The 20590-nt window shown below is 39.4% G+C and overlaps 2 pseudogenes; one reads left to right on the top strand and one right to left on the bottom strand.

Annotated features, from left to right (window-relative positions):
* LOC129485352 (ankyrin repeat domain-containing protein 33B-like) overlaps window positions 1-20590 on the top strand; it is a 36428-nt pseudogene that overhangs the window by 2449 nt on the left and 13389 nt on the right.
* Window positions 13831-20061, bottom strand: LOC129484732 (tripartite motif-containing protein 51-like; annotated as a pseudogene).

Below are 20590 nucleotides of genomic sequence, written 5' to 3'. Positions count from 1 at the left end.
GTTTAGTTCAACCTCGTGCGGACCTCATGGAATTTCCAAGACTTGGGGCCTTGGCATTGTAGCACCTTCCTGCCACACGTACATAATTCACAGCATTTCTAAGTCACCAGGAGCTCCACCTCTGTCAGCCCATGACCCAGCCAGGCAGCCTCGCATGGTCTCCCAGCCATGCCTTTCCAAGCCAGCTGTCCCTGCTGCGAAAGTTCTGAAGGCACTGGTCCGGGGAGCTGAGCCCTGGGCCTGTCCTAAAGCTCCACAGGTGACTGCACTGCAGCCCACATGGACAGCTGCAGCTCTAACACAGGGATTTTGAGAGGCCTCAGTCGCCTTTAAGTGGCACTTCCGGGACACCCATCCTGAGCTCTCACAAATGGCTCCACCTTCCCATGAATGTCTAATTGTCATTGGAACAGCCAGTGTCAGGCAGCTTCTGCTCGGGCTGATGTGGCATCTGACCTTTGGTGGGTTGCCAGACATTCCTTCCTGTTTCCGCCATGGGAAGTTGGCACTGGGAATGGTATGGAGCCCCCACATCTACCCTAAGCCTTGGGTGTCTGCTGCTTCCAGGTCAAAAATGGACATTTCTGGTCCTGACCAGCCACTACCACACTGTAACCGATGCTCATAGTCTCCAGGGATGTGTAGAACAGCAATGGCAGGACAGCAAACAGCTGGTGATTTCCCCAGGTCCCATGCTGTTCTGGAGTGGGCATGTTGGGTCCCTGTTCCCAATGTGTTCCAGCTTTACCCAGGTGCACTGGGTACCCTGGGGCCAGCACAGAGCTTGTCAAGTAATGCTCCTGGTGTCCACAAAACAGCTCCAGAGATACCTGCATTTTGAAAAGCCTGCCAAGCCAGCAAGTATGGGGCAGGACCTAGATTTCTTTGGCAAATCTGAATGTGATCTGGCCACTTGCCTGGTGAGTAGAAGCTGCCTTTACCTGGCCAGTGTACGCAACTTGAGAGAAAATGACAGCTTCACGGGCGGCTCTGGTGGGACTGGGAAGCCTGACCTTCCAGGGAGCTTTGGTATGGCCCCAGTGGAAAGACTGGATTTTGAAAACCCACCAGACCCAACTGAAAGAAGGGTCATCCCTGATTGGATCCCAGACTCTCCCTGGTCTCTCTGGACTCACTCTAGACGTGGCTTGCCTGTGGGCAGCCCTTCCCTTTGGCCCATGAGGCAGATCCAGGTAGCTTCTGCAGCTGTGTGCCTGGCTACTGGCCCAGCACTTCTCATTTTTGCCATGTGGAAGCAGATTTGCTAGTAGAGGTATTTTCCAAGTCAAAGGAAGTGTCACCAAGCCTCTTTCCTTGACCTATGGCGAGCCCATGCTCTTGGTTTCTTATTGTCTTTGGAGTGAGCAGCACAGGGGACAAGCAGGCCTCCAGCCAGGCTCAGGGAGTGTGGGGAGGGCAGGGAGAAAAGTCTAGATGATGAGGAACTGGAGCCACCTTGATGGGGGTGTCCTGGGGTCAGTGTCGGGGTGATCAGATGAGCCAGTTTATATTTAAGCAACATTATTATGTTCAATTATTTTGGGTAAGGGATTCCTCAGGGGAGGTGTGGTCATCTGGTCCCAGAGGGGGAGTGAAATGCCCACTCATCTTCCTGAGCCATTTGGAAGCCCTTTCCTCTAGCCCTAGGCACTGGTGACACAGGCTCCTCGGTCACAGATGATGCACAGGGCTGGGAGGTGCAGGCTTCTTGTCACTTAACCACTCAGCAGTACTGGGCATCCGGCATTCAGATGTATCACAGTGGCCTCTCTAAAAACCTGGTGTCCTAGGAGAACATTTATTATTTTTGTCTATTTTTGTTTCTTTGAACTGCTGCATTCACTCACTGAGGGCTCGCCCTCCCTGTACCCTTCATGTTGTTCAGGAAGGAGGGGACTGATGAGCATGGGCCCCCTTCTCCTCTCCTGTCAGTTGCCACCACACTGCCTCCCCTGGCTTTATCACCACGTTCTCCCACCCCTGTTGCCTCATCTCTTCTTCCTCATTCACACTTCCTTCCTTTTCATGTTTTCTTCTCCCACTTGGTTAAGTTCTTTATGGTCCCTGGCACCACCTACCCTGAGGTCTACCAAGGATATAAAAGCAGGGGCCTCTGTGAGGCAATGTGGTGTTATCATGGTGGGACCTCCAGGCCCCCAGAGTGAGTAAACAGCTGGCCTGCCAGCATCTGTGCTGATGGCTAAGAATTCCTACACCGCCGTGCCCCTCTCACCCCCTGCTCTTTGCTCAGAAGGGAAACCAGGTTTGCTCCCCTGCAATGACAGCCCAGCCCCTGCCGTGTACAGGGATGGGGCTCAGGGTCCCTCCCTGCACCCTGATGTTATTTAACTGTAGATAGTGAATTTCAAGTTGACAGATACCATCTCAGGGATTTCTACATAAATATACTTAGAGGAAAAGCTAAAATCTATTTTACTACTTTTTAGTGTTTGTGAAAATTAAGCTTCAACTGGACGGAATAAATATTTCTCAGACAGTGTTGATGCTACTACTTACAAGTGAGATGGCTGGAGCTCGCCCCTTGGTGGATAATTTTTTGGTGATTGTAGATTGGGGACTCTGGCAGCAGAAATGGCTTTGTGTTGAGTGTAAAGTCACTTCTGTCCCCTCGGAGAGCCTCTTGTGGATGTGAAAGCATATATCAACACCAGTGAAATCCACCTTCATGTGCATGGAGGTGGCTGATGAGAACACAAATAAGCCAGTCTTAGCACTTCCCTCCAGAACCGGTCACTGCTGGTCTGACGTTGGAGCATGTGAATTAAGAGTGACAATTTTTTCTACTTGCTTATGTGAATAAAGTGTTCTATAGTCAGCCAGCACTAAACTCACTAGAAAGGAGGAGGGAAGAGCATGGAGCCAATCATCTAGAATTACCTCAGTGTGCAGAGGCTGTCCCTTGGCTGCACTTGGGAAAAGCAGTGTGAAACATCATGTGCCTCTTTCTTTTCAAGCTCTCTCCTGACAGTCTCCTGGCAACACTAGAGACCTCAAGACTGTGGAGATCAGAATTTCAATAGCTTTGTCATCTCAGCATTGACCACGCCTGAGACCCGAGGCTCCTCCTGGGAGCAGGAGACAGAGTTCGTGATGTTCGTTGGAAAATACGATTTCTGAATGCAGGAGGGCCGTGCTGGGCCCCTCTGCCTGCTTCTGTCACTGTTGTCAGCAGCGACCAGGTCTGCGGTGTGGAGGCGAGTCTGTTGTGGGTGAAACAGAAGTCCCTGGGGTAAGGCCAGACCCCAGGCCTGAAAAGGATGCAAAGCCTGCTGTTTCAGGCTGTCAGGAAGAATCGTGGGCACAAAGTGAATATGATGAAATGCATCCCAGAGAGGAAATGAATGTGCCCTCACTAAGAAGTGGGTCTGGCTGCCAGGTCTCTGGCAGCCCACCGGCAAGAGGGCTACATCCCCTGCAACCCTACGCATCCCCACCACACTACATGATGTGGGAAGGCTGTCTCTTCACCCTTACCCTGGGGACCCAAGCCTGATTTGAGAAGTGAGTCACATCCCTGAGGTGTGCCTTGCATTACTCTTTCCCCAGGTGTGCCCAGAGACTCAAGTTTGCTCATTTCTGCCCTGACACATCTCGCTGGTCCTGTGGTGGTCAGAGTCCTCCTGTTCTGTATCAGCTCCTAGACGTCATTAGTCTTTCATGTGATAAAGTATCAGCACTTTTCTCTTTTATAGTATTTGGGGAAATTCTAACACACTCCCCAGGATTTGCACAGGTCCCTCTGGCTCCCATGGTGGGTAATTCTGTGGATTCAGCACCTGGCAGTCAGCACTCCCTCTTGGAAGCCCCTGGGGTCCCTGTTTCTGTGGGCCTGCTCCTTGGTTTCTACCCCAGTACCTTTTGGCTGGGACCTGCCTAGAACTGACTCGAGGGCCATGTTCTAGGTAAGGACAGGTGGAACCCTGACCACAACAGATCCCTCTAAACCAACAAAGTCACATTAATGAGGACGACTGCAGTGGGGTGAATGCCATCGCAGCGGGCATGCTGGGAGCCACCAAGGGCTTACCGCAAAAGCAGTTCTTCCCAAGACGCCCTTTGCTTCTTCCCCTCCTCGCCTCTCAGTGAATTTGGAACTTGCTTATGCGTTGGAATGACTTAAATCAACTGCTCATTTCTGTGCCCCTGCACTCACAGGTCCCTTCATTAACATTTTAAATAAGTGGCTAATAAAACTCCTCTGGAGGTTGTTTTTGAAAGCAGGAAAAAGAAAAGCACACACTACCTGAAATGATTTTACTAATTTTTGAGTGACTCAGTTGAAAGTCAGTGTTGCATACACAATTTCCCCATGCTGAGCCAGATTGAAATCAGACTTGATAAAAGGCACAGCCCTCAGTAGCAGGCTGTGCCACTGTGGACAGTGTACACTTTGGTGTGAGGGTATGCACAGGCGAGCGTAAGTGTGTTTACTCATACACACAGATAAACCGAAAGGACACCGGGCTTCATGCTGGCAAAGGTTATGATGCTGCTGTAGCTTGTTATGTGCCCCGGGCAGTGCCAGATGAGAAATGCTTTGATGACATTTTGTTCAATGCATATAATGGGGTCTCCCATGGCCCAAGGACCCACTATGAGCACTCCCCCCACTGTGGTGGAGAACACGGCTGGAGTCGTCACAGCCCAGCTCTTTATTGAAAGGCAGTGTTGACCCAGAAGGCTCATGTAGAACCCATTTGGCCAGGTCTGGACCATCTCTCTCCATCTGACCTACCTTGGCTGCACAGAGGGACCCAGACCCAAAAGGCCCAGACTCAAGAGGAAACTGAATGACATTTACCATTACACCAGCTTTCATTTATTTTTTCCAAATGATCATAAGGACTGTATTACTAAGTGTGCTATTTACAGTCTTTTCCCTTTTATATGATGAAAGATTAATAAAGAACAAAAAATTGCCTGCAGTAAAACCATGCCTGAGGCCAGGAGTGGTGGCTCATGCCTGTAATCCCAGCACTTTGGGAGGCCAAGATGGGCAGATCACCTGAGGTAAGTAGTTCGAGACCAGCTGGGACAACATGGGGAAACCCCAACTCTACAAAATACAAAAAATAAAAAATTAGCTGGGCATGATAGTGAGTGCCTGTTATTCCAGATACTTGGGTGGCTGAGAAGGAGAATCACTTGAACCTGGGAGGTGGAGGTTGTAGTGAGCTGAGATTGCAGCATTGCCCTCCAGTGTGGATGAAAGAGAGAGAGAGGGAGGGAGGGAGGGAGGTGGGGGAGAGAGAGAGAGAGAAAAAGAGAGAGAAAGAGAGACGAAAGAAAGAAAGAAAGAAAAAAGAGAGAGGAAGAAAGAGAGAAAGAAAGAAAGAGAAAGAAGAAAGAAAGAGAGAAAGAAAGAGAAAGAAGAAAGAAAAGAAAGAAAGAAAGAAAGAAAGAAGAAAGAAAGAAAGAAAAAAGAAAAGAAAGAGCCATGCCTCAAGGGCACTGGGTGGTCATCACTTCAGCAGGTTGACACTCACCAGGAGGTCATGAAGTCTGTCAATTAGGCCAGTGACGGGTTGAGCACTGAGCTCTGAGCTCACACACTGGGGCATGTGCCGCTGCTCTGACTCACTCCTTTAAAGAGGAAAATACAATTGAGCTTTCTAATACCAAATATTTCATCACAGGATTTAAAAGCAAATAATCATTCAAGGGAAATTCATCTTTAAAACCCTTTCCTGATGTAGCAGTCCCAAATTATGGGGATTATGAACTTGAGGCACTGAGACTAGACTGACTGATGTATTCTACCAATAAGCTATGTACATAAACTCATGTCTTCCCACTTCTCAGAACCATGAAATCAATCACTCCTCCCTTTCTTTCATTTTTATTGCTTCTTAACAATACTAGAAGCCAAATTCATTCTTTTCTTAAACCACTTTTATTCATTATATGACTTCCTAAAACACCCAAAGAAAGGTTATTATTCATCATTTCTTCAAAATACACCCTTTGATATCAGACAACCTACAGGAGAGTCATTGGAATTTATGGTGATTCACAGATAATTTTTTGCAGTATTATGTTTTTAAAGTAGTCTTTAGTACAAAACCTCCCTACTCCATAGCCTGACCGCTCTCTCTGAGCAGTAATCAATGCTGCATTGTACCCTCAGGATTGGAAGCCACGAGAAAAATTCTTCCTCAAATCCTAACCAAGATGTTTTCCACTCAAATGAAAAGTGGATACATTTGTAGCATGTCTGTCTGAGGCTGAATCTGAGGGAAAAGGCCCAATACTTACAATCCACTGGTGGTTTTCCTGCTCTCCTCATTTAACTTTCTTTGGTTTTCTTGAATTTTTGCCCAAAAAGATCTCATTTGCTTCATTATCTTCTCCCATAAAAGAACTATGAATTTGAACATTGCAGAAACAATTCTTTTTGGGTGTCAGACCCCCATTGATAAAGAAATCAAGGGATGAGATATGAGAGATTTTGGAAGATCTCAGACTGTAGAAACACAACATGAACACAACCAGTTTAATAGGAAAATCATAAGCAGGGCTAATTTACAGATAATATGGCATCTTGCATCAGAATTGGAATCCACTGACAACGTGCCTTGCTAATTCTAGCATATTTTATTCTATTATTTCCAGTGTTGGTAAATAGGTTTCTTATATAGAAGGCTTTTGAACTTGTAGTTTAGATAGCCAGAAACCCTTTCTGATATTGAGCTCTTTACAGTGCCTTGAACGTTAAAGTAAATAGTCAAATTATGATGATTATTAACTTCATCACTCCCTCAGTGAAATGCAATTTCCAGCAAGGAAGGTATTCTCACGGATTCCATTTGAATTTTTATCGTTGATACCTAGGCACCACATGACATCTAGTACAGAACAGAATAATCCTCATGCTCTTCATCTTCCCCCTAATCTCTTTACCCGTGCCATCCTGCAGCTTTCAAAGTGCTCTCAGAGCCATCACTTACCCAGTGTTTCTTAGTTTCCCCTCACAGTGTCTGTGAGCCCCGTGCTCCTGAGTGTACAGCAAATGAAGCAGGCTCTTATCCACCACTCCAAATATCTTTTTTCCTCCCTGTGTATCCCACAGATTTGTTCATTAGAGCTCAGGAATTGCCAGAGACTGGCTTTTCTGGCAATGCACACTAGATTCTTCAGAAGAATATTGGTTTTGACATCCTCCTGCTGTGACAGTTCCCTGCATGTGAGCGGCAGGTAGGAACTTTGGCTTCTTCCCAAGAAAGGCAGAGACAGGGCCTACTGAAGCTGGGGCCGCAGCCTGTGGTGATGGGGTCTACGATTTAGTTCAGACATAAGAGGCAGATGGGTTCTTTCTGGAAGGCTTGTGTGATGTCTGAGAACATTTTCCTGAAGGAAGGAAATTAGGAAAGGTATGATTAAAACTTCATCTTATACCTTGGGACAACAAAGATCAAAGCAAAATTTGATGCAGGTTGCGACTCAGTGATAAACTTCTGTCTAGAGTAGAACAGGCTTTATTTTGTAGAAGACAAAAATAGAACCTGAGGCACAAAGAGAGCTCTTGGATCTGTAGGTAAAATTGTTGGGTTCATGCACAACTCACAGGGAACTACATCCTACCATTTCCTTTTGCATAGAAAAATGAACCTCAGAGAGGCCATGTGTGATGGCTCACACCTGTAATCCCAGCACTTTGGGATGCCAAGAATAGTAGATCATGTTGGAGACCAACCTGGCCAATATGGAGAAACCCTGCCTCTACTAAAAACACAAAAATCAGCCAGGAGTGGTGGCACGTACCTGTAATCTCAGAAACTTAGGAGACTGGGCAGGAGAATCGCTTGAACCCTGAAGTTACAGTCAGCTGAGATTGAGCCACTGCTCTTCAGCCTGGGCAATAAAGCAAGAAGAAAGAAAGAAGGAAAGAAAGAAAGAAGGAAAGAAAGAAAGAAAGAAAGAAAGAAAGAAAGAAAGAAAGAAAGAAAGAAAGAAAGAGAGAGGGAGAGAAAGAAAGAGAGAGAAAGAAAGAGAGAGAGAAAGAGAAAAAAGAAAGAAGAAAGAAAGAAAAGAAAAGAAAAGAAAAGTGAAAAAAGAAAAGAAAAGAAACCTCAGTTTTGTTGAGTTTTGACTTTACTCCAAAAAGCTTCAGCTTTAAGAGTATGAAATTAGGACCAATTTATATCATTAGATGATGGGTCCTGAATAGTCTGAAAATCATTCTTAATGCTCATTGTGATTGGTTTAGAAAAGACTGATTTAGTATAAAGGAAAAAAAGTCATTTTTTTAGGAAATGGTATTTAACTGCAGTTTTACTCTCATTGTTTCATTTAGATGTCACAATTTTCTCCTTTAAAGTATTTTGAAAAATCTCAGTCACAATCCACCACTGCCAAATAATTTCTAAATAACCATTATTTATTTACTGAACATTGTGGGATTTGATCAGATTTCACCCAGAAATGCTGAAGAGACATTTAGTATACTCTAAAACAATATTATCCTCAAATTATTCAACACGCTACCTAAGCTGTATATTATAGAATATTCTGTCTTGTGCATATATTTATGTGCCAACTTTAGAACAGAAGGTATTACAATTATGCACAATATATAAAATAAAATATTCTCAATTACATTTAGGAGATATAACAAGTATGAAATTGCAAGATATCTGAAAACTATTTTCTGTGTTCTTAGAATACGTAGGAACAACTAAGGAATACATAAATGATACAAGTAAAATTAATCTTCACTGTATTTCACAAGTATGTAGGAAGACAGGATGACAAAATAAGAGTAAAAACGTTTTTACTAAGTAAGCAAATGACATCACTTAGAGAAACAAGCTCAGTTTGTTGAAAAATTAAACATAGGGCAGTCTGTTTTGGATTGGAAAAGTAGCAGGAACTCCTACTCTGTTAGTTGTGTTCTCACCCTAGAAATATACTTATGATATCACTGATAATTGCTGTAGAAGCAATACTGTAAAGTCTGATCAGGGATCAGGGCCTCACCATATAGTGGTAGTGGCTTTCAGACGTCTTCACAGCCAGTTCCAAAGCCACTCTGTGTGTCCCAGAGAAGAATCAGCTTGGCTACTTGTACCACTTTATGTCGAATCTCTGAAAAATCACACCCATTTCAAAAAGGTTGTACATTTCTTGGAGTTTGGGATAGCCATTAGGATTCTTGGTTAGGTCTCACCAGAAGAGAGGAAATGATTGATTCATCACCTTGACTAATCTCCATAAACAAACTTTAAACTTCCTCTCATCAAGAACCACTGAGTTTACAACAAATGAACCCTCAAATACCAAATCTGTAGATAATTTTTGGAGTACTTTGATATTTTACTCATCAAAAGATGAGAAAGAAGATACCATCAATTTATGATTTTAATAAATGTCTTCAAAAGCCTGGAATATTTTTTCTCCTTTTTCTTTTTGTTTTTTTTATTGTGTTTTTGGAAATGTTTTGACTGAAGTCGGCTTTAATTCTAATAGTCACTGAACTAGACTGGAAATGCACTTTGCTGTTGCTTTTGAAGCTTGATTTCAGGTTTTAATGTATTACTGTCAATTTATATATATATAAATAACATATTTTATATATTATATATTTATACTTATATAATATATAATATATAGTATACATTATATGTATTTTATATGTATTATATATACACACACATATATACATATACATATATATATACACATATACATACATATATATACATATACATATATATATATATATATATATATTCTGGTTCTGTAGCCCAGGCTGCAGTGCGGTGTTGCAGTCACAGCTCACAGCAGCCTTAAACTGCTAGGCTCAAGTGATCCTTTTGCCTCATTTTCTCAAAGAGCCAAAATTACAGATGTGAGCCACTGCACCCAGCCTATTAATTTATGTTGTTGATAAAAGCATAAGAATTATCTTTATTATAAATTAAGAAACAGAATATCTTTAAGGAAATATTATATCTTTAAGGAAAAATAAAATCTTCAGTAGTTATAAACTCTTATGAAAACCGCCATTACCAATAGCAATTTTGTGTATCTCTATAGAACACATACATATGTAAATATATATAATATATACGTGAATTTTTTCACATTTGGCAGTCACTTAAGAATAAAAATTAGAATTTATACTGATAAAAAGTGAAATAAGTAAAATTTACTGTTTAGCGAAAACTTTGTTTAGCAAGTTAAATGAAGCTGCAGAAAGTGTGAATTGGATAATAGATATAAAGATATGTCATGAGGACTTCACAGATGGACAAATGAGGTAAACTAGGAGAATGATAGTGACATAAGGAGGATGAGAGTATCATGTATGTCCTTTATAAACAGCATAATGTGTGATTGGCTGTAGCACACAGTAGAGCTAAGTAGAGAAGATGAGGAGAGTACATATTCAAGGGTATAATGTTTGATAATTTTTTCAGAATAAGCAAATGAATTGAATTCAGGAAGCCAAACAATTCCCATTTTGGATGTATAAAACATAAATTTACTTTGTTTTGAATGTGTAACACAATATATTTTGGCTGATTTTTAGTATTTATCTGTCTTTGTTGGCTGATTCTTTATGATGTGTTTAAGCTTGAAACCACCACCAAAGATGAAGAATCTCTTAAAAGCAGCCAAATAAACTGTTTCATTTTGAGGGAACACTTAATAGAATGACAACAGACTGCTCCATAATCATAAATGTAAGTATAAGGCAGTCGACCAATATTTGTAAAGTGTCAAAAAGTGTGATTGCCCATACAGAAATGAATATGGATCGGAAATATCTTTTATATAAGAGGATAAAAGGAAGATCTTGTCACATATGTATAATAAAAAAATAAAGGGGCTTTATACCCTACTAAGGGCTTCTAGAACAGTACCCATGAGATCTACTTGAAAGATAATTCCGACACCTCTACCACATTTGAATCTGGCTTTATTAATTGCTTTTTCTCTTAACAGTGTTTCCTTTATGTATCTTTTCTGTTTCTATATATGTCTGGTAAGTTTTACTCAAAAAGGGAATTATGTAGAGTGGACTAATATAGAAAGCAAAACCCGCATGTGTTCCCTTTTACTAGGCTGTCTGTGTGTGTTTTGAGGGAGAAGGTTGAATCAATCTAGTCAGGAGTTGATTTGGTTTTGAGACTTCTTCCTCTTAGAGTTAATTCCAGTGAACCATAGGTTTCCTGCTCATCTAGCATTACTTTGTGTTTCGGATTGGACTGGTTCAACAGCTTTTCTCAGTATCTGCTGTATCCTCAACTTTAAGTTTCCCTCCAAATTCTGCTCAGTCCCCCAGAAGGCACTGCTTTGACCTGTTACTCAACAATTTTTTGCCTAGCTGGGGGTGGCGATGAGGATGGAGAAGCATCCTCTGTCATTCTGATGAAGCTCAGTCACAGGTTGACACTGTTTCTGGGTCTTCATGGTTGGAACCTTCTTAATAATCCTGTCCAACCTTCAGGTGTAGGTCTAAATCCTCCACATATTTTATTTCCTATTTTTTCTTTTCCTTTTTCCAAAGTTCAATTAGTTTTACCGACATTCCAAGGGAAATGGCATTCCTTATATTTCCCTTTGTAGTTTTAGGTTTTGTTACACGGGGGAGACGGGGAGGTAAATACAGGTCTTAAAATGTGATATTATCTGAATCTCTTCACAGACTGTAAAGCAAACGTATGTGGCACATATACACCGTGGAATACTGTGTAGCCATAAAAAGATGAATTCATGTCCTTTGCAGGGATATGGATGAAGCTGGAAACCATCATTCTCAGCAAACTAACACAACAACAGAAAACCAAACACCGCATGTTCTCACTCATAAGTGGGAGTTGAACAGTGAGAACACATGTACACAGGGAGGGAAACATCACACACTGGGGCCTGTTGGGGGTGGGCGGCCAGGGGAGGGATATCACTGGGATAACTACTTAATGTAGATGATAGGTTGATGGGTGTAGCAAACCACCATAGCACGTGTATACCTATGTAACAAACCTGAACGTTCTGCACATGTACCCCAGAACTTAAAGTATAATAATAAAGTTTTATGTCTTAATGTTGACATTAAATTATCATAAATTAAATTGTATATATATGCACTTGAGAAATAAGGCAAAACATCAAATTCATTTATTTCAAACTTATTTTATATGTTAAAATACTTAATACATATATATAAAATTCTCTTCTGCATGTAAAATGCTTATAGTTTCTCTCCTTGATTTCAATGCTTCCTGTATCTTATCCTGGTTAATTTTTAAGTTTCCTAACCATTACCTTCCAAAACATTATTCAATATTCGAACTTCTAATATCAATTAGTGGAGTTCACAATTTATCTAAATAAAACACTGTAATATAACATTTGTGTGTTTCAATTCTTTTCTTAAACTTCTCTTTGAGATTCATTAATTTGTTGCATTTCAGTGTTATCTGTTTTGTAAAATTCTTTTGCATGATGAGATTACAATTTATTTAACAATTCTACTGTTGATGAATATTTATTTTGTCTCCAATTTGGAGCTACTATAAAAATTTTGTTGCAATGATCAACATTGTGTTTATCTTGAAATACACATAGGAAGTCTGTGGAATATATTTTAGAATTAGGACATCTAGCCCATAAAGAATGCTCATAGTCACTTTGCCAGGAAGTATTTCAGTTTACATCCCTCCAGCCATGAATAATTTTCATTGATTCTTTATCTTTCACAACACACAATATTATGTGTCTTTAAATTTTGCTAATTTTTATGGAGGCCTGTAGTTCAACTTATGGATTAATTTTTATTATTCTGAGGACTAATAAAAGTAACCCCTTTTTCATTTGTCCAGATATTTATGCCTCCAATTTGATGAAATGCCTGTTCAAATATTTTCCCAATTTTATATTGGGTTCATTTTCTTTTATTTATTACATTCATTAATCACATGTGTTGTATTTTATTGCATATTTGTTGGGATAAATATTTTTCTCCACTCTTGGTTTGCATTTTGATTCTTGGATGGTATATTTTGAAACACATAAGTCATCATTTTTGATATAAACTAACTACATTTTTCTCCTTAATTGTTATTTTTTTGTCCTGGTTAGGAAATCTTTCTGTGTGAGAATATTTTATTGTGTTCCCTTCACCTTCAGAACATGAATCCATGTGGAAATGCACTGTGTACGGTTTGAGGTAAGGGACAGTATTCAGTTGTGTCCATTTGAATATTTAATTGATTCAGCATTGTCCTGATCCCCTTGTAAATTTCGCTGTAGATCAGCACTCTAATAATGCATGGGCATTTGTATATAAGATGAGATTTACAAAGATAAGCACAGCATTGGAGGTCAAATAAGGTTACCTCAAAGTATAGGTTCATAAATAAAACACATGGATAAGTATAATATTGTTAGATGAAGAGAAAGAAAATAGTTCCAGGTTACCACTGAGTCTTTTTACTCCAAGTTTTTTATGAAGCCCAAGATCTCTACTTTCCTCCATTGATTTTGACTTCAATTAGACAAGTCTGTTATCTATTATTTCACTTTGTGACATTCAGAAATAATGAAAAACCAGAGACTGTATTCTATGCCATAAATCATGGGTAAGGATTTTCCAAAAATGATTAAAAAAGGAACCAATACACATGGTTTTAGTGTTTTCACCATATTTAATAGAAACACTATAAATGAGTTTTGATGACATTAGAATGCAACTAAAGACATTAAATATAACTTATTTGTCCTGTTTGATGAGGTGCAAAAAAGAGGGCTTTCTGGGATAAACAGGTTCCCAGAGCACATAGACACATTTCTGATTTTCTCTGGTCAGAAGCGACTACAGCAAAAGATAGGCCTGAGAGGAGGTGAGAAGGATCAATTAGGGATGGTGTATATCGGGGAACTTTGATCAACATCAACAAAGCTCATGGTTCTACCTTCACAATCCAGGAATAATCCTACTGTGCTGGTAGGTCTTGGAACATATTGCACCACAAGTCAGGAGGTGGTAAAGAGACTGCAGTGAGTGTCCTCCTTAACACATCCAAGAAGAAAGTGTCCCTCCTCTCCATCTATCTTGTCATTCTGTCTCTTCTCTTTCCAGTAATTGTTACAGACACCAAAAGCCCAATTCCAAGAGTCCCCCACGTGAACCTCCCAATAATATTTGCCAGATGTGAAAGCCTGAGCCCCCCATACAGGAAAACATTCAGATTTTGCAGTGATATGGGGATCATCTTGAGGTTCACATCCAACATTCATGCTTCTCACATCTCCATACAGGAAGATACGACTATTGGCTCTTTCATGCTGCAGAGTAAAATCAACTGCAAAAATAATTTCAAAAAAGTATAGCTACATGTAATTAATAGAAATTAGAATTCTTGAGGGAAATGTTGTTCTACCAAGAATTTACTTTACCAAGAAATTTGAAGTTACAAGGACAGGAGAATTGTGACTACAACATTTAATAAAGTATAAGGATGATTAATATTCTCTATAGGAAGAACAAAACCCTAAAAACAGACATTGAACATTTATTGCAAACTTAAAAATTGAGAGTCGAATATAAGACCAGGCTGTTTTAATCCAATCTCCAATGTAAATGTGAAATATTATATGCCCTGAATGCCGTTTAGCTATCAAGGTCATTATTAGTAAAATATTTCTTGTTCTTAAATACTAGTGATACAATTTTGGCAAGAATGGGAAGATTTTAGCTTACTCAAGCACTGCTCTAGATAACTGGATAAAAGTCCATATGTTCAAATTCTAAGTGGTAACTTAAGGCAGATTTTTGCAAAACCTTTTACCAGTCACCCTGCAGACATCCCTGCTAGCTCTAGACTGAAACCGAATTTTAGACTTTACACGTAGCTCCTCATGTTGTAACTGAACTGAAATTATCATTTCTATTTTTACTTCCTATTTACATAATAATTTCTTCTTTCTTTTTACATGTTAAGTCAAAATTTTACGTTATATCAATAATATACATTTATTGTAAGAAAATACAAATACTCCAACAAACTGCGGTGAACTCTATTCCCCAATGAAATGTGTTTAACAATTCAAATGAAATACAGTAAAGAAATGTAAAATTTTTATGTAACCTTGGATTATTAAGCTTCCTTCTGAGCATTGTTCAATTTGTTCAATTTTTTATTTCTTATGTCATTCCATTTACCCAATATATAACTCTATACATGTGAGCCCAGAACATATTTGTTTTTCACTGTGTTTTACTCTTCATGTTATAAATTGGACTATAAATAGAAACACAGATATAAAAGGGTTGCATAGCCATATGGTTCACTTCCTGCTGAAATGGAATAAAGATTTGGTTAAGGGTAAAGTATTAGCCCCATGATTCTAACAAGAAGTAATTCACTCTGGGAATTCTGCCAATGGGCTGACACTTACTTCTGAATCCATTGAGCCTGTCCAGCAGTCCAGTGATGGGCCCTGCACTGAGCTCTGGATTCACAGGCTCAGACACTTGTAGCAGCAGGGACTCACACCTGCAAGGAGAAAGATACAGTTACCACATCTACAGCCAAAAAATTACATAAAAATCACCACTTTTATTTAAAAGACATTTCATGAGAATCCCTTTAACCCATACATTTGCTAATTCCAAAATTATCATTTTCTATTTCAAATTCATTCTTATTCACAGTTCCTGATTTTCAAGCACGATGGAAAAGTCAATCTGAGCGAGAATTCATTTGGATCTTTCTTTGTATTGCTCCAAATTAGTAAGGATCATTAGTCTTAAGACTAGGAGAATATTCAAAAATGAAATTCTGGGTTCCAGACATCACCAGAAATTCCTGAAATCACTGTCTGGAAAAGTGGGGTTATTTTTAAGACTGCTGCATCTGTTGCTTCCTTCTCAAGGCCAGGGTGTTGAAACTTGCTCTAGGCAGGGAGATCTGCCTTTTATAGTTGAGATTCTCTGGAGGCCTACACAGTTCAAACATTCCGATTAGTTTATTCATCTATTTTTCAGAATTATATACTTAAATATAAACTAGAAATCATCAACACTTTTCACTGCTAAAATACTTTCCCCTTTTCTCTCTGGCTTCCTCTGGTTGACTTTGTAGCCATGTAGTAAATGTGACATTTTCTCTTTCAAATATGAAGGCTTTTGAGCAATAAAAAGGAAATTAGGAATAGAGATGCTCACTTCCTTTATTTTTCTTTCATTTATTTATGTTTTGTTTTCTTTCTTATTTATTTATTTATTCATTTTTGGTTTTGCAGAACTTTCATTGAACAGCTTAATAAAATCGCTGAGTATGGCAACAAAATAGATGACTACATGGGGTGGGGGATGGAGAAAGTACAACCAGCACAAGGCAGTATCACTATCTGAATCAATTATACCTTCAATATCAAAGTTCCTGCTTGATATTTGTGGAAACTGAAAGCATCTGCTAAAATCTCGGTATGCACTCACCTCCTGTGTAATATCTCTCCAGAAGCCTGTAAAAAAAAAAAAAAAAAAAAAAAAAAAAAAAAAAAAAAAAAAAAAGAAAGGCTTAGTGCTTTCCACAAGATGAATCTTCCACTAAGTTCAGCGTGAGATTTGGAGACAGTTTCTGAAGATATTATTTTCCTACAATGCTCCCTCCTGGAAAGCATTTTCTGTTTCTGTTCTCATGAAAACCCCAGTCTATCATATGTCATGAATTAATGTCCTGATAAAGTCTAAGTCTTGAAGACATTCTCTTTACAAGTGAAGGGAGAGGAGGCCCACAGAGTCTATGCTCTGCGGTAACCATAAAGAAGCTACTCAGTCATCATCCCTAAGCCCTGTTACCAAAATGAGTGGACCCCAAAATAATATTAGTGTGATCCTAGATTCCCCAACTTCTCCATCATGCCATGTCTCCAAATTAGCCTAAATGCCAATGAATCACTTCTCATTTTATCCACTTTCAAAAATCCTAAATACATCACTGACTTTTGATGGGAAATATTTCTTGGGGCTGTCTGTTACCTTGGCCATTCTACAAAGTTTTGTTGCTGGTAGATAAAGTAGGAGGGACCTCCAGTCTGGTAGAATCACTAGGAGAGGCTATACCCTCCCAACCAAGTAGCATTAGTTATCGAATCGTGTTTTTGGAAACAAATCATGGAAGTAAAGGGGGAGATGGATTTCAGGAGAGATGAAAAACACCCACGCATGTGAATGTTCAACATCATGATACCCCATGGTCAGTCCGTACCTGAAGTAGCTGAACATCTGCTTTATGGCACATTTGCTTCAGATCCTCATACGTTCCTCTTAAAAGCTCCCTCAAATGTTCCATTCTGGCTTTGCTTTCATTGAGTTGCTGAAAAGTATCCTCACCCACCTGTCGCAGCCTCTCCAAGTGATGTTGCTGTTCTTCATGGAGAAATGCAGGTATCTTCTGATATTCAGCTCTGATTGCTTCTATCCTTAAACTCATATAATCCTGCAGTGACAATTAGTCAAAATAGAAGATGTTTTATCCATCTTCTCTTGAATTTCACTGATTCCTCTTAGCATTCTGAACACCCAATATTTTAATTCTCAATCTTGTCAATTCTCAGATTTCACAAAATTTTATTCCTTTCCTTTTTTTCTGTACTATTATCAACATAGTTGTTTCTGCCCAGTTACAATTACTTGATTAATGATAAAATCTTTTCTAAGATAGGTATATAAAAATGGATTTCTTTCTTCCACACCACATTTATGGAAAGAAAACACAGTTCTTGCTTAAGAATCGAAGTATCGAGTTATATTGACTAGGTAAGAAACCATTATTTCTATTTTGGAGAATTGGGGCAAGTTATTTAAAACCATTATATGAGAAATGATGACATGACCACAGACTAACATTGTCAACTCAATGCATTTCACCCAGCATAACATACTCTAATAAGGTTTCATTTATTCTCTTCCAAACTCACCCTAATCCGCAACATGGACTTCTTTGTGGTTCCTCAAACCCCCAAATAAATGCAAAGTATATATTACTACACATGCTGTTTTCTATACCTAGAATTATTTTCATATATATATATTTCTCATATATGTACTTATATATATTTCTCAAATATAGGTATATATTGATATATGAGGAATATATATGTGTATCTGTGTGTGCATATATATATTCCTCATATATATCGATATATATATATATATATATACACCCAGATACACATATATATTCATATATTATGAGGAAGAGGAAGGCAAACAGGAGGATACATATATTTCTTCCTGATCAAGATTTTGTTTCAGTGTGAATTTTTCCATGAGCCTTTTTTCTGACCACCCTATTTACAACTCAAGCCCTCATCCCCAGTCTCTGGTCTCTGTGCTCCTTTTCTACTTTCCTGCTTGATTATTCTCCAAAGACACTACTACACTCTAACACATCATGTACTTCACATATCTGCATGGTGACCATTTGCTTTTCTCATTTCCATTGCAAGATTTGTGTGTTTCCTTTCTTCTTTACTCCTTAATTTTCTAAGATGATATTTGACATAGACTAAGTACTCATAAAATATCTTTCAATTAATTAATATTAGAATAAATTAATGAAGTAATATTAGATATCATACCCTCAATATAAACATCCACAGAGAAAATCATTTCTAGAATTCTTCTCAAGTCCCTAGAGTTCTCCTTATATTAAATACTAGTTCCCCTATTTCTCACATATTTATGTCTTCATCAAGACACAAGTCTACATTTCTCACCACTTTTCCCATTATGTGTTATGACTTATTCAATATTAATTAGTTCTGATATTTCATTTCATGTTTTCCCTAAGTTTGTGCTCTTGCTCCTTCCACCTGAAATGTAGCCCACATTTCAATATACTTGCCCACCAGTATTCAAATCCATACTGACTCAGCCTTAGAAGGGTCACCTGAAATTTCCATGACTGATAAATAACTCTTGTGTCCAGAATTTATCCAGGCAGCCCATTGGGAACAGTGTGAAATGGCCCAGTTTCTTGTATTCGTTGGGGTATTGCTATAAGTTTGTATGGAAACAGATGAGCATGCTTGGGTAACGTCTGTGGTCTGATAAGAAATCCTACCAAAGAGTCACACTAACTTACATAAAAAATTAGGGTGTTTTTTTCTCAAGTGTTTTATCCTTGTTTATTGAATTCCGGAAACATTATGGGTTGAGATCAAGTTCCTATTTTAAGAGTCACCCATTTGTTCACTATAAGTTCCTGAAGAAGGTAGAGTAATACGGTACTAACCTTCCAGCATCTGGTTCTAGTGGTTTCCATGTTCAAGTTTCTGTGATTTTCACAATATTTTTCCCATAAAGATTGCATTTTTTTTAGGAGCTCCTCCTGCGAAAGAGCCATGAATTGAAGCACAAGTGAAGACAATAAAGTATCATTCACACTCTGATATACGAAGGACCCAAAATGAGAGACAAATTCGCCCACAGAATATAGAGTTTGCTTTGTTTCTCCTCATGTTTGTCAAATCTGAGAGGTGTGAAGTCAAGGAAGCTCATAACAGACATGCTTAAGGGGACACAGAGATGGCATCATCCAATCTCCAAGGAAATAGACTTACAACAATTTCATGTGTCCTGTATAGAAATAGATATTCAGAGGCATCACTTACCTGGTGTTCCTCAACAGCCCGCTCAATGGAACAGTGTCTGCGATTCCGGTGCTCCTAAGAGTTGGAGCACAGCAAACAGAGCAGGCTCTTGTCCACTTCACAGAACATCTTCTTTGTCTCTCTGTGTGTCCCACATATTTGCTCCTCAGAGCTAAGGAATTCCCAGAGACGGGCTTTTCTGGCAATGGAAGCCATGTTCTTCAAACGAATGCCAGTTTTGAGATTTCTCTGCCATGTTGTCTTCTTGCATTTAGAACACTGAGCAAGAACTGCAGTGTCTTGCCAGTGGAGGTAGAAACAGGGCCTGCAAAAGCTGTGCCCACAGTCTATGGTGACCGGGTCTATGAAGTAGTTCATGCAGATGGGACAGGTGAGTTCCCTCTGGAAGACTTGCGAGATTCCAGAATTCATGTTTCTGAGGAAGAAAGAGCAGCATGTCATTTTGGGGCCTGGGTTGGTGAAAACCTGTGAACATGTGGTGATATGTGATAGCTATATTTTCTTCTTGACAGTGCTCATTAAAGCAGAACAAACTATTTCCTCTGTAACAAAAATGAAAAATTCATATACAAAGAGAGCCTTTAGGCCTTATAGCAGACACTACTGACCAGATGACTCACAACCTCTTCTACTCCTAGTTCCTGCCCATAACATAATGCAAATCTGTTCAAAAACCTATTCCCTGGATGTCGATATGAAACTCGGGTTTTAATCTTAAGTGTTCTAGAATAAAACATGCTTGTCCCTATTTCTCTTTCAAATAACTACTGAATGACTATGGGAGAGGAGTAGAAAACCTACATTGGGTAACAAAACATGAGAAGATGGTCAGAGGGCGCTGTGACATATTTTTAGAGAGAGGGACCCAGAAGCTGGCTCCTTAAAACAAAAACAACCCCAAAACAAACCAACCGACCAGATAAACAAAAAGACAGCAATT

Source organism: Symphalangus syndactylus, chromosome 6, assembly GCF_028878055.3.
Source record: "Symphalangus syndactylus isolate Jambi chromosome 6, NHGRI_mSymSyn1-v2.1_pri, whole genome shotgun sequence".
NCBI lineage: Eukaryota > Metazoa > Chordata > Mammalia > Primates > Hylobatidae > Symphalangus > Symphalangus syndactylus.
Note: the sequence above shows the minus strand (reverse complement) of the source record. Positions and strands in the feature narration are given on the sequence as shown.